This window comes from Diceros bicornis, unplaced genomic scaffold (genome assembly GCF_020826845.1).
Source record: "Diceros bicornis minor isolate mBicDic1 unplaced genomic scaffold, mDicBic1.mat.cur scaffold_790_ctg1, whole genome shotgun sequence".
Classification (NCBI taxonomy): Eukaryota; Metazoa; Chordata; class Mammalia; order Perissodactyla; family Rhinocerotidae; genus Diceros; species Diceros bicornis.
The window spans coordinates 1-18,213 of NW_026691668.1; the positions used below are offsets into that span (position 1 = coordinate 1).

Here is an 18,213-nt window from a genome sequence, read left to right on the forward strand (position 1 = left end):
GGCTTTTTTTGCATGTATTCAGGAACCTTGCATAATATGGGTATTCCCTGATACTTGATTTTTAGTAGAGTTTTCTAGTAAGCCTTTAGGATAGGAAATATATTCCTAGATGTGAGGCAGAGAGCAGAAAAATAATAAAGTGATTGTTATATTTAATTATATCAAAAGAAAACTGTCGTTTTGCTAAATTGTTTTTACACACTCTTTGCTTATTTGTAAGAATGGCATATATTGTTTTATTAATGAAAAGAAAATTCAATAAACAATTTTAACATAAAACAACATCTATTGAGAAATTATATGAAAATTTTAGCAATATGCTGTCACCAATTTCCTCATCTGCAAAATGGAGATAGATAATACCATCTTCCTATGGGTTGCTGTGAAAATACTCAAGAGTAATGTATGTCAAATGCTTATCACCATGTCGGTTGGAAAGTGATGCCCCATTCATTTTTCTACTGGGATGATGAGAGCTTTTTTTATGCTTGAAGTCTGTAGTTTTCAAAATATGTTCTACTGTTGTAAAGTGAATCCTTTTTACAAATTATTTGTAGAGTTCGATGATCCCTTTGGAATGGAAATTCAGGCTCCCGTGTGTGCGTGTGTTTGTGTCTATACGCACATCTCTCAAATAATACTTCAAGCCTTTTAATGAAATCTACCTTCCCCACTCTTGACTCTCATTCCAAAAACAAGTTCTTTAATTATCTGGTTGAAAATCTGTATTTCTATATTAGCTACTCATACACTTTTTCATTTTTCATCTTTTGACTATTTATAGTTTCTTTCTTCTCTGAAAAAATCAGCATGAAGAGTTCTTACATACATTAAAAACATAATTCCCCTTGCCCAATATAACTATTTAATGAATTAGGATAAATCAAAATTCAATGTCTACTGTTTTATGACATAAGTGTTTACCATTTTATAGCATACGAATCTTATCCAGAGATGTGCTACATCAGATATTATGAACACATTTTCTTTCTCACTTTTTCCTTTGACCTTTTAAATGGTAAAATTCCCTTATTTCTTTCTTGTCTTCCTATGGATTCATCACTAGTTCATCTCCTTCCACCAGAAATTTAAATCTCTTTTCAGTAACTTCTGACGCATGAGACAATTCATGGGCTTCAGGTTTTGCTTGGGGACCTCCCTCTTGGGCTTGAACATATACACAGGCCCACATATACACAGTATGTCTGGAAGGATAGAGGAGAAAAGGATGTTTATCTCTGTGCAAAAGGACTGGGAGACAGTGGTAGAGTGAGAATATTTTACTGACTTTGCACCACTCTTTAAAGTTTTCCTATACGTGCATCTACGACGTAGTGGCCTCCCTCCCCCCAGATTTTTAAATTAAAATTAAAGTAGCGTTATATACTGCTTGGGACAGTAAGTTGTAGAGAAATGTGAATATATGATCCAATTTTTTAATGAAATTAAGAACAGCAAACACGCACAAAAAGTTTATAATTCTAAATATGGGCACATCATTCTATGAGGCCGTATAAACGTGAGGAAAGGAATGAAGAAAAGCTGTTCAACATCCAGCTACCTGTACAGTCTAGGGGTTCACGTAAAGCCCCGCCTCCAGCCCCGCCCCTGGAGCTGATTTCCTCCCACTGTGAAGTTGGCCAGACTTATTCCAGCCCCACCCCCGCCTCTTCCCGCCCCTGGAACTGGTCTCTGCACAGCACTCGGGCCTGGCTCCGCCCACAGCCTGGTCCCGCCCCTTGCCCCGCCCGCACCCTTGTCCCCGCCCACAGCCCCGCCTCTAGACCTGGTTTCCACCCACAGCCCCGCCCCTAGACCTGGTCCCTGTCCCTGGTGCTGACCCAGCCCGCGGACCGGTCTCACATTAACTCTAGAAACTAGACACCTCCCCCGAGGCTGGGGTGCGCGGCCCCGCCCTGCCCCGCCCCCTGCCCCGCCCCCCACGCCGCCTCAACCCACAGCCCCCAAAGGTCCGTCCTCCCCGAACCTGCGTCCTCCCAGAACGCCCGCCCGAGACCGGAAGCGGAAGCGCGGGCGGCGCCGTGGATGGAGCGGGAGGTCTGCGCGGTGTGTCCAGTCTTCTCGGCGCGGACGGGATTCCCGTGGACCTTCGGCCGAAGGGGCGAGGCGCGGTAAGCGGCGGGCGGTCCCGGCTCCGGTCGCGGTCCAGGGAGGGGCCTGGGCCGCGGGCAGCCCCGTCACGGCCCGGCGTCCCTCCGTCCCCCCGGAGCCCCGTTTCCCCGGGCTGTTCGCTCAGGGCGCCCGAGGCTGCTGTTCCTCCCGGCTCCGGGCGCCGCCGGCCCCTCCTCAGAGTCCCCGTCACCGTCCTCCGTGTGATTTTGTCCCCAGGGGGCTTATCCGCGTCTGGAGGCGGTGTTTGGGTTGTTACTAATGGGGGCGCTCCTGGCATCTAGAGGGGGAGGCAGGGAAGCTGCTCAGCGTCCTCCAGGGCCCAGGACGGCCCGACAGAGAATCATCCGGCCCCAGATGTCAATGGTGCGGAGGTTGGGAGACCTGCTCCAGGGCCTGAAAATCTCCCCAGCCCTGTATGAAGTGTGGGAAATGTTTACAAGTCAGCAAGCTACTTACAGGGGCCATAAATGACAAGCTTGTTTAAAGGGTCCAGAGTCACCAAAAAGTGTCTGTCCAGCCAAGTGAGTTGAGCGACACAAGTGCACACAGCACCAAGCTGCTTCCTCCCATCTTGGGGAGCAGGTGACTGGATAGGAATCGGGAAAATCCAGTCACAGCCAACAGTTACAGTTAAATCAGTAAATACAAAAAAGAAAAGTGAATGGGGTGAACTTTCCATCCAACACCCTAGAAAAGGCCTCAAAAGCTTGTTTGCGCTTTTGTTTCCCCCCCTCAGACACGAAAACATCCGTGGAGCTCAAGTTTGAGGTGAAACCAGCCTCAGGGTCCACCTGTCCTCACTGATCCATGGATTTCTGTGTGACCAGGTGAGTACCCTGTCGACCTGGTACCAGCAGGTTCCGGCAGCCTCCGCTGTGCAGAAGACCTGCTAGTGGGCTTTCCTGGGCTCAGGTTGTCACCACATGGACACTGAGAGTGAGGGTATCTTGAGAAAAATTATCGATCTTGGATGGATTATATTCAAGGGAAAGACGGTAAGCTGTGTGTGGTTCTATGTGGTAAATATTTCAGTAAGTACAGTTATATGCAAATAAGAACATATAAAACAAGTGTAAATAACTGCAAATGTGTATTATAGTAGAAAATATAGATTTACTGGCATTGCATAATACTCAAAAATCAGGATTTATATGTAATATAAATACAGAAATGTTTTGCGTGTGTATGTAGTATTAGAAGACGTCCCATTAAATATTAGCAGGGATACTCAGCAACATTCCTTAGACCCATTCAACTTGACTTCTAAAGTCTTATAAATCCTCCACAAAAATTTGAAATATAGGAGCATTTAGGGAAAAAGATGATTGGAACTTCTTTGTATTAATAACAAATTTAACATTGAATTTGCCAGTAGCCAGATTTATTTTGAGCATTTTTTTCTTTATGCCATTTCAAATCATTGGGAGGAGTACTAAGCAACACTGTAGATTACAGGGCAGGGCACTAGTCTCTAAAAAGACTGTCCTCACCACTTTGCCTTCTAAAGGGAATTAACTTTGTTTCTTGAAACTTTTCTGAAATACCAGTCTGGTGATTCACGTTGCAGAGAATCTTGTTAAGTAATTTTGTATTTAGTTGTTGGCCTCTACTAATTGTGTGTGTATGTGTGTGTGGCTTTTTCATTCTAGCTTTCCTGTGATGTTCTTGAGGGGAATGTGTGCTTGTCATGTAATAGATAGTCTTTGAGTTTATAATTTATGGTGACCCACCATCCTCGTTTATTCAGGACAGAGGGGATTTCCAGGACACAGGACGTTTAGTGTTCAAACCAGGGCAGTCCTAGACAAACCGGGATGGTTCCTCATCTGACGAGCCAGGCCCTGGGCCACATGCATGGGGACCTGGAGAACCAGAGAGACCTTGTCCCACCTCCGTGGAATTTATCTTGTATTTGGGAATTTGGATTTTAGACAGTTCCTGATGAGAGTGATGTGGGAGTTTGGCACAAGGTGACTCAACCTGAGGGGGCAGGGAAGCCCTCTTGAGAAGGACTGATATTTAGTTTGAGAGCTAGAGTTGGGACTGGATTTAGCTAGTTGGAGGGTTAGACTGGAGTGAGGGTGTGGGAGTGTGTTCAAGAGAGCGTTTCAGACAGAGGGACCCGCATGAGGACACCCCTGAAGCAGAGAGCCTGGTGTGTCCGTGAACTGAGAAGAGGGATGGCTGAGCCGAGTCAACACAGGGGGAGGGGTGTGAGCCACGCCGGCGATGGGGGACAGGCAGGACCAGATCAGGGGTGACTTGGGACTCTGTTCCAAGACCAGTGGAAAGACTCTGGAGAGATGCGAGTAGAAGGATGATGTGATTAGCGTTTGGTCTAAGCACGTGGGTTCAGATGGACTTCATGGTTAAGAATGTAGACTGAAGAGGCAAGATGGGAGGTGCTGCGAATAAGATGAGGAATAAAGTGACTGTTCCCTAGGCCTGGGTGATGGCTGTGGAGCAGGAAAGAAGTAGAAAGAAAAGACCTTGGAGTGTGGAACCGAGAGAAGGTAACGGTACTTTCTTGCCTGGATGTGTCAGATGGCACAGGGCACTGACTGTTCTCATCGCTGCTGTCCGTGCAGACCTGCAGGCGCCCCCTCACCCAGGTCCGTGTGTTCACCCCTCTTTGTCACTCACAGGCCCCCCTCCACATCCTACAGGAAGTCAGGCCTTACTTGTGAGGGGGTTGTCTCACACGGGAGACACCGAGGAGAGCCTCTCCAGACATCAGAGCAGCCCCTTCAGCCTCTCCCTCAGCCTCCTCCCTTCCCCTCTCTCGCTTTCCACACCCAGAAGGACCCCTGCTCAGTATTCCATGTCCCCAGGTTCTCCCTCCCCCAGGCTTGAGAAGGGTGGGGCAGCCACTGGGGTGGACATCATCTGCACCTTCCACTCTGACCCCCGCTGGTCCTGGGCTGGACAGAGAGTGACTCTACTGGGAGCCGCGCCATGAGACCCAGCGTGTCACCCACCTGGCCTCCTTCACCCTGGACGGGGACAGCCTCTATGTCAGTGGTGAGGGGCTGTGCTACAGCCACACTCTCTCTCCCAGTCAGAGTTCTGTGTTGCCTGCGTTGCTCTAAAGTGAGCTATGATCCATCTCTCTATGCTTCTGGTCTGGGATCAGTCTTCTCATCACTGTGTGATCACTGGGTCCAGCCACCTTCCATCTCGTTGCCTCCCCCCTGAACACCACTCCCCTCTTCCCCGCTGCTTTCCCCACAAAGCTCCCTACACCCTCCCTCTCCCTTAATCCTTTATGTTCACCCCAACTCTTGCTCAGCTCCTCTCGCCTTCTCTCCACAGATTACACCTATGGAGCCGCAGCCCTGACGACCACCAGTGAGTATTCCTGGCCCTGATGTCCTGGGTCCCGTCCGCATTTGGGGTTGGGGAGCACTTGTTCTCCTTCACCCGCTGTCCTTGGTGAGGGAAGCACCTGGAAGGGCCCTAATTCGTCTCTTCTCTCCCTCCCGGGTTCTGGTGGAGAGTCCCAGCCCAGTGTGAGAAAGCCTTAGACACAGACGTGTTCTCCACCACATTCTGACCCCACGTGGTTTTCACTTTAATTCTCCTGAAGCCCCGCCCTTGGTCCTCCTTTTCCAGGTGTCCCATCCGTCTGTCCAGTTTTCTGCCCGTCCATCTGTCTCTCCTCCGAGTTCAGTCTCTCTTGTTCACCTATCTCTCTCTCTCTTGGGCTCCTCTCATCCACAGGCTTGCTCATCCCTCTACTCACACACTCACCCCTCCCCTCACTCTCATGTATGCTTCACCTGTGAATGGTGGTCCTGGCACAGCCACTGCTGGAGCCCGGGTGAGCCTGGGGGCTCCTCCCACTCTGTCCCTCCCTGAGACAGCCCTCGCCACAGCTCCCGAGCCAGCCACCACGTCCCTGCATACTTGATCATCAACTGTGCCACCAGAAGCCACCACAGGTATCTGGGGGTGCCTTTTCCTTCCCAAGAGAAGCTCTCCGGCCCCACTCCTCCACCAGCCAGTTGTGATCCAGGAGCTGGGCAGCCACAGTGTGAGATTCTGGTTTTAGGGCAATCATGCTGATCACAAATTATAGATTATAGATTATACCAACGATTCAGTCTAAGGCCAGCCCTCAGAGAGCCCCTAGTCTTATGAAATTAACACACCATTATAGTACAATGTGGGAGGTTTCGGGGAGAGGCACCTGGCACAATTTGGAGGGGAAGAGCTTGCTAGAGAAAGTTTCACCTGAATGGAGTCTTTAAGAATGACTAGGAGGGACCCAGGCAGGTAGAGGATGAAGAGTTTTTCTGGCAGAGAGGATTCCATGAGCAAAGGCTCCAGCCAGAAACAATATGCCATATGGGGAGAATTGAAACGAATTTGGGTTGCGTGAAGCATGAAGTTTAACCCGCGGTACATGGATAAAATGAGACTGAAAGGTCAGCAGGAGCCAGATTGAGTAGAGCCTTGAGTGCCAGGTCAAGAAGGTTGAACTAACACTGAAGGCCATAGGGAGCCACGGGTGGTACTAGAGCAGTGGTGGCCCTAGTGAGGTATTCATTTCAGAAAGATCCTTCTAGTGGTCCACGTAGAACATCCTTTAGACAGAGCATCCAGTGAGCCTGCTGGGGTGTTGGTCCAGGTGAAGGAAGTTAACACCTGAGCTGGGACAGGGATGGAGAGGGAGTGTATGTGAGGACCAGTGTGCAACTGGAATTTGTGTTACTGGGAGGGAGGAGGAGCTGAGCAGATGTGCTGGTTCTGACTTGGGTGACCACACGGGTGGGTGGTGGTGCCACTGGGAGAGAAGACGACAGATGATAATGAGTGCAGGACTCTGGTGTGGTCTCAGGCCAGCTCTCAGTGATGGCCATCGCTCTCCCTCTCGTCTTGCAGCTTTGGGGCACAACCTGAAGACCCTCACAGTCACCTTCCCCATCTCCACCCTCCGGTATTCATAAGACAGGAGCAACTGCTCAGCCATGTTCAACTCCACTGAGAGGGTCCTGCAGAGCCTGGGGAGACCCTGGTCCCAGCAGCTCCTTTTGGGTTAAATCCCACCCAGCCCCTCCCCCACTCCCTGTCCCTCCTCTCATCCTCCTCCTCCTTCCTCCCCAGCTGGATCCTTGTTCAAGAAGAGCAGCCTGGGCCTCTTCTCCTTGAGTTGCAGACTGGTCTCCCTCAGGTGAGACCCTCCCCTGAGCATTTGCCCCTAATGACCACTTTTGTCACCACCCCTCTCTGTCTCCCCCCTGTCCTCCCATTTCCTCCTTCCTGTTCTGGCCTGCACCCCAGAGGTTTCAGGACCTCTCTCTAGAGTCCCCACATCCCTCTCTCCCCAGGCCTGAAAAGGATGGGGAAGCCAGCAGTGTGGACGCTGTCTGCACCTACCATCCTGACCCCGTGGGCCACCATGCCTCTGTGCTGGGAGCGGAGAGTCTCCACCTGTCTGCTCTTCCTCTCGGTGGCTCCAGGCTCTGCATCCCAGAGTTTATCCATCCAGAGAGAGCACCAGCTACATTTGCACATCATCAGCTGGAACCTCAGCAACCCGGAGCCCACATCCTCGGAGTACACCGTCTTGCTGAGGGACACCCAGGACCAGGTGGGGTCTCCCCTCTCGCATCGCTCCTTGCCCTGAGGGCACCGTCATTCCTCTGTCTGACTTACATCTGTTACGTGATTGTTTCAACCCTTCACTTTCCCTGCGTGCCTGGGTTCTCTCAGTGTCCAGAGGTGATGTCCTAGCTGCCTTCCCCATCTCTCACATGGGTAAACTGAAGCTCAGAAAGGGGATTATTGTGCCTAAGGTCACACAGTGAGTTAGGGGCAGAGCCAGGATTTGAAGTCAGGTCTCCCTTGCCCCAAGGTCTGTGATCTTTCACTGGCTCCAGTGGCCCCCTGCGTCTCCAGGAGACCTCCATCTCACCCACTCTCCCTCGCGTTTGTTCTAGGTCACCAAGCTCTACAGAGGCAGCCAGCTGTGAGACATATTCCACTCCTGTCTGGTCACCGACCTGATGTAGGTTGAGGAGATTGGAAGCATTGGTTGAGCTGGTGGCTGATGGCTCTGAGCTCCCGTGACACATCCTTGATCTGGAAGTCACTGACATAGTGCCCATTCTGCCCCACATCCCTGTCAGCTAATCCTACCATCTCCTTCCATAGGTTGTCGGGGGTTGAGAAAAGCATTAACATTTGGGGCCACCAACCTCCAGCATCCTCCTCCTCCTCCTCTTCTGGAAAAGTTCAACAAATATTAGTGGTCTACCTGTGCTCTCCAATATTGGAGCCACTAACCAGATGGGGCAATTAAAATTTTTTATACACCTATTGGGATACGATGCACATATTGTGTGTGTGTGGGGTGTATTTTTTAGGTTTTTCTAGATACAATATCTTCTCATCTGCCAAACAAATAGTTTTACATCTTCCCTTCCAATCTGGGTCTCTTTTATTCCTTTTTCTTGCCTAATTGCCCTTATCAGAGCCTCTGGTGCCTGTGATTAACATGCGAGATGAGGGCAGACATCAATGTCTTGTCCCTGGTCTTAGGGGGAAATTTTCAGTCTTTCACCATTGAATATGGTGTTATCCATGGGTTTTTCATCGATGCTGTTTATAGGTTGAGAAAGTTTTTTCTATTCCTAATTTGTTCAGTGTTTTCTGTTTTAGACATGAAGGGCGCTGTATTTTGTGAAATTCTTTTCTGTATATGTGGTCGAGATTGTGTGGTATTGGCCGTTATTCTATTACTATGGTGTATTACATAATCAAGTTTTCAGATATTAACCCAACTCTTCAACTAGAGGTGAGAGATTAAGATGTTCTCAATCTTTCCTGGGCGTGCCACAGGCCTGAGCCCTTGTGGCCTTCTAGATGCCCGCAAATACCCTGGAGATTTTCAAAGCCCCCTGTGGACATCTCATTCCCCCAGTTTTTCTTCTAAGTTGTTGGCTCACCTCTTGCCTGCCTCAGCTGGTATCACTCCCTCAGGCAGCTACAATAGAAAACAATTAGCGCTGATTGTTTTTAGCAAGTGCCTTGGGGACAGACTTTCCTCCCTGGGCAAGCTCTGAGTCTAGTAACGACAAGCCCTGAACATGGGGCGTTTTTGGGGAGCTGCCAGGCAGGTCAGCTAGTTGCAGTTGGGTGGGGAGGGGTCTTTTCAGAGCTCCACACCCATTATGGCTGCTGTGCTGCTGGTTGTCTCAGCCACCATGGTTCTGAGACTGACGGTTTTCACAGTTATGGAGGATGTTGTGAGAGCAGGATGGGAATAGTGCAAGTTATAGTGCCACGAAGTTTGCTCCCTTTATCAAGATTCCACCGTGTGTCTTCACTAAACCCTCCTCAGATTCTTGCAAGCCTTTGATTAATTTCTAGACTTCTGAAAAGTTGATTTTGACCATTTTTACCAGTGTTCTCATTGTTTTTATGCATTTGCAGGCGTCCTTACTCCAGAGTTTCAAAAATGTTCTCCCTGTGGTTATTTATTTATAAATTAATTACTTGAAATGAAATTACATGAGAAATTCAGTTCCTCACTCACACACACTAGCCACATTTTAAGTGCTTGATAACAACATGGGGCTAATAATGAGTGTATTTGGTAGTGCAGGCAAATGTTGACATTATTGCAGAAAGTTCTCTTGGACAGGACCCAGAAGCAGGGAATCTAGAATCAGGGTAGAATTCCAGACACCCTTGTTCATCCCTTGTGTCCTTCCAGGTTGGTCCCCCATGGTAACCACACTGCAATGGATTCACTGTGTACCCAGCCGCCTTGGCACAGAGACTGGACAGAGTTGCCATCTATGAGGAATTCCTGCGGCTGACCAGAAGGGTACCCAGCTGCAGAACTTTACCCTGGACGGAAAGAATGTCCTTGGGGATGGTAAGGCTCCCTGGTCATTGGGAAAGGAAGTGAGGCCTTTCTGGGGACTCTGGAGGCCTGGGGCTGAGAGAACATTGAAATTTCTCAGGCTTGCAGGATGTGGCATAGTCCCCCAGTCTTTAGCCACCATTGAGAGAGAGAAAAGGACACCAGTGTAGTATGGGAGGCCCTCACCTTCTCCTAGACAGCTCTGTGACCTCAAGCTAGTCACCTCCCCTCTCTGGACTTTTGTTTCCTTATCTCTGCACTGAGAGCCACTGGGCCCGATGGTCAATGAGGGCCTCCAGCTGTGTGTGAAGCAGACTTACAGGTTTGGGAGTGGATGTGGTTTCTGATCCACAGGCTATAGTTTGTCAAGTCCCGCTCTAGATGAGCACCAATGCACTAGAACTTTCTGCAGTGGTGGAATGTTCTATATCTGTGCTGTCCAGTGCATAGCTGCATGTGGCTGTTGAGTGCTTGAAAGATGGTATTGTGACTGGTCTTTATTGTTACTGATTTTTAATGTTACTGAGGTTAGAATTTTTATTTTATTTAACTAAAATTAATTTTTTTTTATTTTTTTATTGATGTTTTAATGGTTTCTAATATTGTGAAATTTTGGGTTGTACATTTTTGTTTGTCCATCACCCCATATATGACTCCCTTCACCCCTTCTGTCCACCCCCCACCCCCACTGCCCGGGTAACCACAGTCCAGTTTTCTCTGTCCATGTGTTGGTTTATATTCCACATATGAGTGAGATCATACAGTGTTTGTCTTTCTCTTTCTGGCTTATTTCACTTAACATAATACGCTCCAGGCCCATCCATGTTGTTGCAAATGGGACGATTTTGTCTTTTTTTATGGCTGAGTAGTATTCCATTGTATATACATACCACATTTTCTTAATCCAATTGTCAGTCGAGGGACACTTAGGTTGCTTCCACTTCTTGGCTATGGTGAATAATGCTGCAATGAACATAGGGGTGCATAAGCCTCTTTGGATTGTTGATTTCAGGTGCGTTGGATAGATTCCCAGTAGTGGGATGGCTGGATCATAGGGCATCTCTATTTTTAATTCTTTGAGGAATCTCCATACCGTTTTCCATAGAGGCTGCACCAATTTGCATTCCCACCAGCTGTGTGTGAGGGTTCCTGTTTCTCCACATCCTCTCCAACATTTGTTGTTTTTTGTCTTGGTGATTATAGCCATTCTAACAGGCGTGAGGTGGTATCTTAGTGTTGTTTTGATTTGCATTTCCCTGATGATTAGTGATGTTGAGCATCTTTTCATGTGCCTATTGGCCATCTGTATATCTTCCTTGGAGAAGTGTCTGTTCATTTCCTCTGCCCATTTTTTGATCGGGTTGTTTTTTTTTTGTTGTTCAATTGTGTGAGTTCTTTATATATTATGGAGATCAACCCCTTGTCAGATGTATGTTTTGCAAATATTCTCTCCCAGCTGGTTGGTTGTTTGTTCATCTTGATTCTGGTTTCATTTGTCTTATAAAAGCTCTTTAATCTGATAAAGTCCCACTTGTTTATTTTTTCTTTAGTTTCCCTAGTCTGGGTAGGCATGTCATCCGAAAAGATTCCTTTAAACCCAATGTCAAATAGTGTGTTGCCTATATTTTCTTCTATGAGTTTTATAGTTTCAGGTCTCACCTTCAGGTCTTTGATCCATTTTGAGTTAATTTTTGTGAATGGCGATAGCACATGGTCCACTTTCATTCTTTTGCATGTGGCTGTCCAGTTTTCCCAACACCATTTATTGAAGAGACTTTCCTTTCTCCATTGCATGTTCTTAGCACCTTTGTCGAAAATTAGCTGTCCGTATATGTGTGGTTTTATTTCTGGGCTTTCAATTCTGTTCCATTGATCTGTGTGTCTGTTTTTGTACCAGTACCATGCTGTTTTGATTACTATTGCTTTGTAGTATGTTTTGAAGTCAGGAATTGTGATGCCTCCTGTTTGTTCTTTTTCTTTAGGATTTCTTTAGCTATTCGGGGTCTTTTGTTGCCCCATATAAATTTTAGTATTCTTTTTTCTATTTCTGTGAAGAATGTCATTGGGGTTCTGATTGGGATTGCATTGAATCTGTAGATTGCTTTAGGTAATATAGACATTTTAACTATGTTTATTCTTCCAATCCACGTGCATGGGATATCTTTCCATTTCTTTATGTCATCGTGGATTTCCCTCAATAATGTCTTGTAGTTCTCATTGTATAGGTCCTTCACCTCCTTGGTAAGATTTATTCCTAGGTATTTTATTCTTTTTGATGCAATTGTAAATGGTATTATCTTTTTGAGCTCTCTTTCTGTTAGTTCATTATTAGCATATAGAAATGCAACTGATTTTTGTAGATTGATTTTGTACCCTGCAACTTTGCTGTAGTTGTTGATTGTTTCTAACAGTTTTCCAACAGATTCTTTAGGGTTTTCTATATATACAATCATGTCATCTGCAAATAGTGAGAGTTTCACTTCTTCGTTACCTATTTGGATTCCTTTTATTCCTTTTTCTTGCCTAATTGCTCTGGCCAAAACCTCCAGTACTATGTTGAACAGGAGTGGTGAGAGTGGGCAGCCTTGCCTCGTTCCTGTTCTCAGAGGAATGGCTTTCAGTCTTTCCCCGTTGAGTATGATGTTAGCTGTGGGTTTGTCATATATGGCCTTTATTATGTTGAGGTACTTTCATTCTATTCCCATTTTATTGAGAGTTTTTATCATAAATGGATGATGTATCTTGTCAAATGCCTTCTCTGCGTCTATTGAGACGATCATGTGGTTTTTATTCTTTGTTTTGTTGATGTGATGTATCACGTTGATTGATTTGCGGATGTTGAACCATCCCTGCGTCTCTGGTATAAATCCCACTTAATCATGGTGTATGATCTTTTTAATATATTGTTGTATTCGGTTTGCCAATATTTTGTTGAGGATTTTTGCATCAATGTTCATCAGCGATATTGGCCTGTAATTTTCTTTCTTTGTATTGTCTTTGTCTGGTTTTGGTATCAGGGTGATGTTGGCCTCATAGAATGATTCAGGAAGTGTTCCATCTTCCTCTATTTTTTGGAATAGTTTGAGAAGGATGGGTATTAAATCTTCTTTGAATGTTTGGTAAAATTCACTGGAGAAGCCATCTGGTCCTGGACTTTTATTTTTTGGGAGGTTTTTGATTACTATTTCAATCTCTTTACTTGTTATTGGTCTATTCAGATTCTCCATTTCTTCTTGGTTCAATTTTGGGAGGTTGTATAAGTCTAAGAATTTATCCATTTCTTCTAGATTGTCCAATTTGTTGGCATATAATTTCTCATAGTATTCTCTTATAATCCTCTGTATTTCCATGGTATCCGTTGTAATTTCTCCTCTTTCATTTCTAATTTTATTTACTTGAGCCTTTTCTCTTTTTTTCTTAGTAAGCCTGGCTAAGGGTTTGTCTATTTTGTTTATCTTCTCGAAGAACCAACTCTTTGTTTCATTAATCCTTTCTACTGTTTTTTTGGTCTCAATATCATTTATTTCTGCTCTGATTTTTATTATTTCTCTCCTTCTGCTGGCTTTGGGCTTTGTTTGTTCTTCTTTTTCTAGTTCTGTTAGGTGTAATTTAAGGTTGCCTATTAGGGCTTTTTCTTGTTTGTTAAAGTGGGCTTGTATCGCTATGAGTTTCCCTCTCAGGACCGCTTTTGCTGCATCCCATATGGTTTGATATGGCATGTTATCATTTTCGTTTGTTTCCAGATAGTTTTTGATTTCTCCTTTAATTTCATCAATGATCCATTGGTTGTTCAGTAGCATGTTGTTTAATCTCCACATTTTTGTCACTTTCCCAGTTTTTTTTTCCTGGTTCATTTCCAGTTTCATAGCCTTATGGTCTGAAAAGATGCTTGTTATGATTTCAGTCTTCTTAAATTTATTGAGGCTTGCTTTGTTTCCCAACGTATGGTCTATCCTAGAGAATGTTCCATGCGCGCTTGAGAAGAATGTGTAGTCAGCTGTTTTTTGGTGGAGTGCTCTGTATATGTCTACTAGGTCCATCTCGTCCAGTTTTCATTTAAGTCTACTATTTCTTTATTAACTTTTTGTCTGGATGATCTATCCATTGCTGTAAGTGGGGTGTTAAGATCCCCTACTATTATTGTGTTGTTGTTGATTTCTCCTTTTAGGTTTGTTAATAGTTGTTTTATGTACATTGGTGCTCCTATGTTGGATGCATATATATTTATAAGTGATATGTCTTCTTGATGGAGTGTCCCTTTTATCATTATATATTTCCCTTCTTTGTCTTTCTTAACCTGTTTTATCTTGAAGTCTACTTTGTCTGATATGAGTATGGCAACACCTGCTTTCTTTTGTTTGCCATTAGCTTGGAGTATTGTCTTCCATCCTTTCACTCTGAGCCTGTGCTTGTCTTTAGTGCTAAGATGTGTTTCCTGAAGGCAGCATATTGTTGGGTCTTGCTTTTTAATCCATCCTGCCACTCTGTATCTTTTGATTGGAGAGTTCAATCCATTTACGTGTAGGGTAATTATTGAAATATGAGGGCTGAATGTTGCTGTTTTGTCACTTATTTTCTGGTTCTTTTGCATTTCCTTTGTTTCTTGTCCCATTTGTTTTGGACTGCCAATTCAGTTTGGTTGTTCTGTCTTATGATTCTTCTAGTTTTCTCTTTGTTTATCATATGTGGTTTTAATTTGATTATTTGTTTAGTGGTTACCTTGAGGTTTGGGCAAAAAATCTTGTGTATGAGATAGTCCATTATCTGATAGCCTCCTATTTCCTTATACTAAGTCAATTCAGTCACTTTCCTCTTCCCCTTCTAAGTTGCTCTTGTTATACCTTATTCTATCTTGTGTTGTGGCTGTGTGTTTACAGTGATGAGGTTAAATTTATTTTTGGTGAATTTCTTCCTTTGATCTTTGAGTTTAGTATTTAAGTGGTTGCTAACCTATTCCGGTAAAGATCTACTATTTCTCTGATTTTGTCTACCTACTTTTCTCCTTACTCCAAGCTTTGTGTTCCCTTTCTCTTCTTTTTTTCAGGCCTGAGGGCCTTCTTGAGTATTTCTTGTAGTGGGGGGTCTCGTGGCCATGAACTCCCTTAGCTTTTGTTTATCTGGGAGAGTTACTATTTCTCCATCATATTTGAAGGATATTTTTGCTGGATAGAGTATTCTTGGCTGAAAGTTTTTGTCTTTTAGTATTTTGAATATATCATTCCAGTCTCTTCTAGCCTGAAAAGTTTCTGTTGAGAAATCCGCTGAGAGCCTGCTGGGAGTTCCTTTGTACGTTATTTTTTGTTTTTGTCTAGCTGCCCTTAATATTGTTTCTTTGTCGTTGACCCTGGCTAGCCTTTACCACTAGGTGTCGTGGTGAAGGCCTTTGTCTGTTAATATATATAGGCGTCCTGTTGGCTTCGCTTACTGGGGTTTCCTGCTCCTTCCCCAGATTTGGGAAATTTTCAGCTATTATTTCCTTGAATAGGCTCTCTGTTCCTCTTTCCCTCTCCTCTCCCTCAGGAATACCTATAATTCTTATGTTACATTTTCTAATAGAGTCAGATATTTCTCGGAGTCTTTCTTCATTTCTTTTTAGTTTTAGTTCTCTCTCTTCTTCCATCTGGAGTATATCTGTATTCCTATCCTCTAAAGTCCTAATTCTTTCCTCCATATTGTCAGCTCTGTTCTTTAAAGACTCCAGATTCTCCTTTATCTCCTCCATTGTGTTCTTCATCTCCATCAGCACTGATTGGTTTTTCTTTATGATTTCAATCTCTTTTGTGAAGAAACTCCTAATCTCATTTAATTGTTTGTCTGTGTTGTCTCGTATTTCGTTGAGTGTTTTTATGATAGCTATTTTGAAATCTCTGTCATTTAGTTTATGGATTTCTGTGTCTTCGGGGTTGATTTCTGGGTGCTTGTCATTTTGTTTCTGGTCTGGTGATTTCACATATTTTTGCATTGTGGTTCCTGTGTTGGTTTTGATTTTCCTCATCCTGGAAGTCTCTGGTTGCAATTTCCACCTGCCACCACTGTCTGGTGGTAAAGGGCTGTGTAGTCTAAGCCCCCTGCACTCTGCCCCAGTTTTTCTGCTGCGATCCGCAGTTTTGTTTTGTTTTGTTTTTTTCCCCACTGCGATCCACGGGTCCAGTCCAGTTTGTTCAGGTCTGCCTTGGATCGCTAGGTCTGGTCGAGCTGCAGACTCCGGGTTGCGGGGAGTGGGGAGCTCTCTCTTTTGCCCTCTGGGTCCCTGACGTGGGAGGCTTCTCATTTGCCCCTCTTTATCCGCTCTCTGGGGTGCTCAGATGTTGATGGTAGCCCTGTGGCTCCTCTGAGCCCTCTGTGCGGGAGTTTCCCACTGGCTGAGAGAGCCCGAAGAGCTACAGTTTCCCGCCGAGGGCCGCCCCTCCCCCCTCTCTGGGAGCCGCGCAGACCGGGATCGCTGATCTGATGGGGAGGGAGCGGAGTTCTCCTTACCTCTCCCCACTTCCTCCGGGGGCCCAGCACGTTCCGCTCTCAGATGTGCGGCAGTGTGGATCCCTCCACTCTAGGTTTTCACTGTCTGGGATTCCGTTGTTGGTCTGTGGCTATTACTTTTGTTGTATCTTGTGGGGGAAGAATTCACGGGAAAGCTCACTCCGCCATGATGCTGACGTCACTCCTCTTAACTAAAATTAATTTTAATTCAAAAAGAGACTTGTTGCTGCTCCATATCAGACAGCACACCTCTAAGAGGTTGTCTGGCTAGAGGTACAAGTAGGGGGACCTGCACCCCTCCTCCCATGCCCATTGGGTGCTGCGTGTCCTACCCTCCTGGAGTTTATGTTGTAGCTGGCAATAACAAGAATAGAGAATTGAAAATTATCAATTATTTGATGTGAACAAACTCATACTTGCAGGTGCAAATCAGAGAAGACTTCCTGTAGGATATTACATTGTAGGTTAATCCTAGAAAATGAATATTAAGCAAATAGATAAGGGAGAAGGGGATGAATGTGTTTCTAGGCATGGAAGAACACTTTTGAGTGGGAATTTACAAATTTAGAGAGATCCCATAGGCTTGCCAACTGTGATGACCCATTCTCCCCCCGGCCGTCATAAGAAAGTCCAGCCCAAATTCAGGCCTCTGTGCCCAGAGGTATGAATTTGGTTTAATTTATTAAACTTTTGTTCTGTGATAATGGTCTTGGATTTTGTAGCAAAGTGTGCTCACTTTTTAGAGATGGAAACTAAAATGGGGTGAAACATGATGATGTCTACTTGACTTTAATATTTCATTGAAAACATGGGATGAATCAAGGGTGGCAAGTGTTAATAATTTATACATTGATGAAATATTGTTTTAATTGGATGGAATATACATGGTTAAATTAGATGATGTATGTTTATGAGACTGTTTCCTTTATTTTTCTATGTGCAAAAAGTTTTATTAAAAAGAGTGAAACACACTCACATGCATTCTCCATTTCATTCACTTCCAGAATATTCTGCCAACAGAGATGACACCTTGACTGAGAAGCCTGGTAAACCTGCAGGAAGCCCCAGCCCATGGTAGGGGGCGAGTATCTTGATGCTGTGCCTCATTGAAGAGAACCATGCGCACAGGGTCTTGGATGATGAGGAAAGTTGGCCAACCCTTGTCAAGGACGGTTGAGGCACAGTGGGGTCAGCAGGAGCCCTGGGGTGATGACAGGAGGTGGCTCACCCCAGCACTTGTCTCCCCAGACCACCCCGTCTGGGCCCTCATCCTGATCTGCTTGACAGGAATCCTGGTGCTCATCACAGGCCTGGTCTGCTGTCTCCTGGTAAGCCATGACGTGTTGCTTGTCTTCTTACTATTGGGTTGTAAGAGCTCTTTATATATTATAAATACACGTCCTTTTCTAGGGATATGTTTTGCAGATGTTTTCTCCCAGTCTGTGTGTGGCTTACCTTCTCCTTCACAACATGAGTCCTTGGGTAAATGAAAGTGACAGTCATCATGAGATTCCACCACACTTGAGAATGGCTAAAATTAAAAAGACTGACTATAGCAAGTGTTGTTGAAGATGTCAGTTCACTGAAACTCTCATCGAGTGCTGGTGAAAAATAGCTTGGATGTGTCTTTAATAATTACATACGTCTACCCAGCCGTATAATTCTTATGTTGCTTTTATAATTGAGTCATATATTTCTCCAAGAATTCCTTCATTTTCTAAAAATCTGAG

At 45.2% G+C, this 18,213-nt stretch overlaps 2 long non-coding RNA genes across 2 annotated transcripts; both read left to right on the plus strand.

Moving 5' to 3' along the window:
• Positions 1-2,047: 2,047 nt before the first annotated feature.
• LOC131403708 (uncharacterized) lies at positions 2,048-4,637 on the plus strand. The gene is made up of 3 exons (XR_009219492.1): positions 2,048-2,132; positions 2,870-2,960; positions 4,577-4,637. It is a non-coding gene; the product is annotated as an uncharacterized LOC131403708 (long non-coding RNA).
• A 3,071-nt stretch (positions 4,638-7,708) lies between these two features.
• Positions 7,709-17,759, plus strand: LOC131403705 (uncharacterized). Its single transcript, XR_009219489.1, has 3 exons — positions 7,709-7,726; positions 9,854-10,018; positions 17,488-17,759. It is a non-coding gene; the product is annotated as an uncharacterized LOC131403705 (long non-coding RNA).
• Positions 17,760-18,213: the final 454 nt, after the last annotated feature.